The sequence below is a fragment of the Arachis duranensis genome, chromosome 4 (assembly GCF_000817695.3).
Source record: "Arachis duranensis cultivar V14167 chromosome 4, aradu.V14167.gnm2.J7QH, whole genome shotgun sequence".
Classification (NCBI taxonomy): Eukaryota; Viridiplantae; Streptophyta; class Magnoliopsida; order Fabales; family Fabaceae; genus Arachis; species Arachis duranensis.
In genome coordinates this window covers 62,387,984-62,393,190 of record NC_029775.3, presented here as the reverse complement: position 1 = coordinate 62,393,190, position 5,207 = coordinate 62,387,984, and the positions used below count along the sequence as shown (strand labels likewise).

At 37.8% G+C, this 5,207-nt stretch overlaps 1 non-coding gene across 1 annotated transcript; it reads left to right on the top strand.

The window, feature by feature from the left end:
* Nucleotides 1-302: 302 nt before the first annotated feature.
* LOC127747110 (small nucleolar RNA R71) lies at nucleotides 303-410 on the top strand. Its single transcript, XR_008008913.1, has one exon. It is a non-coding gene; the product is annotated as a small nucleolar RNA R71 (small nucleolar RNA).
* Nucleotides 411-5,207: the final 4,797 nt, after the last annotated feature.

Genomic DNA, 5,207 nt, shown 5'->3' with positions numbered 1-5,207 from the left:
GCTTGCATTCCAGACAGACCTTGAGAAATCATATTGACTTGCTGAGTCAATATTTTGTTCTGAGCCAATATGGCATTCAGAGTATTAATCCCTAGAACTCTTTTCTTTTGATTCGTCCCATTGTTCACAGGATTCCTTTCAGAAGTGTACATAAATTGGTTATTTGCAACCATTTCAATGAGTTCTCGTGCTTCTGCAGGCGTCTTCTTCAGATGAAGAGATCCTCTAGCAGAGCTATCCAATGACATCTTGGACAGTTCAGACAGACCATCATAGAAGATAGCTATGATGCTCCATTCATAAAGCATGTCAGAAGGACACTTTCTGATCAATTGTTTGTATCTTTCCCAAGCTTCATAGAGGGATTCACCTTCCTTCTGTTTGAAGGTTTGGACTTCCACTCTAAGCTTACTCAATTTTTGAGGTAGAAAGAACTTTGCCAAGAAGGCATTGACTAGCTTTTCCCAAGAGTTCAGGCTTTCTTTAGGTTTTGAGTCTAACCATATTCTAGCTCTGTCTCTTACAGCAAAAGGGAATAGCATAAGTCTGTAGACCTCAGGGTCAACCCCATTGGTCTTGACAGTGTCACAGATTTGCATGAATTCAGCTAAAAACTGATGAGGATCTTCCAATGGAAGTCCATAAAACTTGCAGTTCTGTTGCATTAGGGAAACTAATTGAGGCTTAAGCTCAAAGTTGTTTGCTCCAATGGCAGGGATAGAGATGTTTCTCCCATAGAAGTCGGGAGTAGGTGCAGTAAAGTCACCCAGCACCTTCCTTGCATTGTTGGCATTGTTGTTGTTTTCGGCTGCCATGTCTTCTTCTTACTTGAAGATTTCTGTTAGGTCCTCTACAGAGAATAGTGCTTTAGCTTCTCTTAGCTTTCGCTTCAAGGTCCTTTCAGGTTCAGGGTTAGCCTCAACAAGAATGCCTTTGTCTTTGTTCTTGCTTATATGAAAGAGAAAAGAACAAGAAAGTATGGAATCCTCTATGTCACATGATAGAGATTCCTTGAGGTGTCAGAGGAAAAGAAGAATAGAAGGAGGAGGTACAAGAATTCGAACTTATCAAGAGGGGTAGAGTTCGAATTGTGCATTGAGGAGGAGTGTTAGTCCATAAATAGAAGGATGTGAGAAGAGGGGAAGAATTTTTGAATTTAAAGTAAAAGATTTTAAAATAATTAAAAGAAATTTTGAAAATTTGATTGATGATTTTCGAAAACTAAGATTGAGAAAGAAAAAAAGTGATTTTTGAAAAAGATTTTGAAATTAGAAGTCAAAAAGATATGATTGAAAACTATTTTGAAAAAGATGTGATTAAGAAGATATGATTGAAAAACAATTTAAAAAGATTTGATTTTTAAAATTAATGACTTGGCTAACAAGAAATTTAAAAGATATGATTCAGACATTAAACCTTTCTCAACAGAAAAGGTAACATACTTGAAATGTTGAATCAAATCATTAATTATTAGCAAGTATTTTTGAAAAATGGAAAGAAATTGATTTTGAAAATATATGATTGAAAATATATGATTTGAAAAAGATTTGATTTTGAAAAATTATGAAAACTTGAAAAAAATTTGAATTAAAAACAAAAGCTTCCCTCTTGTGCCATCCTGGCGTTAAACGCCCAGAATGGTATCCATTCTGGCATTTAACGCCCAAAATGCTACCCTTTTGGGCGTTAAACGCCCAGCCAGATACCTTGGCTGGCGTTTAAACGCCAGTTTTCCTTCTTCACTGGGCATTTTGAATGCCCAGCTTTTTCTGTGTAATTCCTCTACTGCATGTTCTGAATCTTCAATTCTCTGTATTATTGACTTGAAAAGACACAAATTAAATTTTTTTTTTGAATTTTTAATGATGAGGAATAATCAAAATGCAACTAAGATCAAATAAACAATGCATGCAAGACACCAAACTTAGAAGTATGTATACTATTGACACTAACAAATTGAGAATGCATATGAGAAACAACAAAACACTCAAGACAAGAGAATTTAAAGATCAGAGCAAGGAAATCATCAAGAACAACTTGAAGATCAATGAAGAACATAATGCATGTAATTTTTGAAAATTAGAAGAATAAAGACATGCAATTGACACCAAACTTAAGATTAGACACTAGAGTCAAACAAGAAACATAAAAATATTTTTGAATTTAAGATTTTATATTTTTTTGGATTTTTTCAAAAATTGAGTGGAAAAGAAAATAAGGATATCAAAATTCTTAATAAGAATTTCCAAGAATCATGCAATGTTAGTCTAAAGCTAGAATTCCAGGAATCATGCAACGTTAGTCTAAAGCTTTAGTCTAAAGAAATTAGACATGGCTAGCCAAGCTTCAGTAGGACATTACATTCAAGAGCTAAATTGATGAGAATCAATCAGCTTTTGTGATGATAAGAACATCACCTTGAAACTCTAGAATTCATTCTTAAAAATTTTGAAGAACAAAATAAAATAAAATTACCTAATCTAAGCAACAAGATGAACCGTCAGTTGTCCAAACTCGAATAATCCCCGGCAATGGCGCCAAAAACTTGGTGCATGAAATTGTGATCATCAATGTCGCCATCAACATGGTACGCTCAATTGCGATCTCAAGTCTTTATCACAACTTCGTACAACTAACCAGCAAGTGCACTGGGTCGTCCAAGTAATAAACCTTACGCGAGTAAGGGTCGATCCCACGGAGATTGTTGGTATGAAGAAAGCTATGGTCATCTTGTAAATCTCAATCAGGCGGATTCAAATGGTTATGGAGGATTGATAATTAAAAGATGAATAAAATATAAAATAAAGATAGAGATACTTATGTAATTCATTGGTGAGAATTTCAGATAAGCGTATGGAGATGCTTTGTCCCTTCCGTCTCTCTGCTTTCCTACTGTCTTCATCCAATCCTTCTTACTCCTTTCCATGGCAAGCTGTATGTTGGGCATCACCGTTGTCAATGGCTACAGTCCCGTCCTCTCAGTGAAAATGTTCAATGCGCTCTGTTACAGCACGGCTATTCATCTGTCGGTTCTCGATCATGTCGGAATAGAATCCAGTGATTCTTTTGCGTCTGTCACTAATGCACCACAATCGTCAGTTTGAAGCTCGTCACATTCATTCAATCCTTGAAACCTACTCAGAATACCACAGACAAGGTTTAGACCTTCCAGATTCTCAAGAATGCCGCCATCAATTCTAGCTTATACTATGAAGATTCTGATTAAGGAATCCAAGAGATACACATTCAAGCCTTGTTTGCATGTAGAACGGAAGTGGTTGTCAGGCACGCGTTCATAAGTGAGAATGATGATGAGCGTCACATAATCATCACATTCATCAGGTTCTTGAGTGCGAATGAATATCTTGGAACAAGAATAAGCTGAATTGAATAGAAGAACAATAGTAATTGCATTAATACTCGAGGTACAGCAGAGCTCCACACCTTAATCTATGGTGTGTAGAAACTCCACCGTTGAAAATACATAAGAACAAGGTCTAGCCATGGCCAAGAGGCCAGCCCCATGATCTAAGATAGCATAAGACTACTCAAAGATAGCTACCAAGATAAACTAGACGTCCAAAGATGATCCTAAGGTCTAAATTGATCCAAAGATGAAAATACAATAGCAAAAGGTCCTATTTATAGAGAACTAGTAGCTTAGGATTAAGAAAAATGAGTAAATGACATAAAAATCCACTTCCGGGCCCACCTGGTGTGTGCTTGGGCTGAGCATTGAAGCTTCTTTGTGTAGAGACTTTTCTTGGAGTTAAACGCCAGCTTTTGTGCCAGTTTGGGTGTTTAACTCCCACTTTTGTGCCAGTTCCGGCGTTAAACGCCGGGCAGTCTTGAGCTGATTTGGAACGCCGGTTTGGGCCATCAAACCTCAGGCAAAGTATGGACTATTATATATTGCTAGAAAGCCCAAAATGTCTACTTTCTAACGCAATTGAGAGCGTGCCAATTGGGTTTCTGCAGCTCCAGAAAATCCACTTCGAGTGCAAGGAGATCAGAATCCAACAGCATCTGCAGTTCTTTTTCAGCCTCTGAATCAGATTTTTGCTCAGGTCCATCAATTTCAGCCAGAAAATACCTGAAATCACAGAAAAATACATAAACTCAAAGTAAAGTCCAGAAAAGTGAATTTTAAATAAAAACTAATAAAAATATGATAAAAACTAACTAAAACATACTAAAAACATACTAAAAACAATGCCGAAAAGCGTATAAATTATCCGCTCATCAAAATGCTCTGTCACAGCACGGCTAATCATCTGTCGGTTCTCGATCATGCCGAAATAGAATCCATTGATTCTTTTGCGTTTGTCATCACACCCAACAATCGCAAGTTTGAAGCTCGTCACAGTCATTCAATCCTTGAATCCTACTCGGAATACCACAGACAAGGTTTAGTCTTTTCTGGACTCTTGGTGGACGAAATTGTGATCATCAAAGTTGGTCTCTTTGTTATTGTATGGAATCATTATTGTGGCTCTATGCTATGTGTGGATACAACTCCGTTCAACTTAACCAGTGGTGGACAAAATTGTGATCACTACAACTTCGCACAACTAACCAGCAAGTGTACTGGGTCGTCCAAGTAATAAACCTTACGCGAGTAAGGGTCGATCCCACAGAAATTGTTGGTATGAAGCAAGCTATGGTCACCTTGTAAATCTTAGTCAGGCAAACTCAAATGGTTATGGATGATGAATAAAACATAAAGATAAAGATAGAGATACTTATGTAATTCATTGGTGGGAATTTCAGATAAGCGTATGAAGATGCTTGGTCCCATCCGTCTCTTTGCTTTCCTACTGTCTTCATCCAATCCTTCCTACTCCTTTCCATGGCAAGCTGTATGCAAGGGTTTCACCGTTGTCAGTGGCTACCTCCCATCCTCTCAGTGGAAATGTTCAACGCACCCTGTCACGGCACGGCTATCCAGCTGTCGGTTCTCGATCATGTCGGAATAGAATCCAGTGATTCTTTTGCGTCTGTCACTAACGCCCCACAATCGCGAATATGAAGCTCGTCACAGTCATTCAATCATTGAATCCTACTCAGAATACCACAGACAAGGTTTAGACCTTCCGGATTCTCTTGAATGCCGCCATCAATTCTAGCTTATACCACGAAGATTCCGGTTAAAGAACCCAAGAGATATCCACCCAATCTAAGGTAGAACGGAGGTGGTTGTCAGGCAC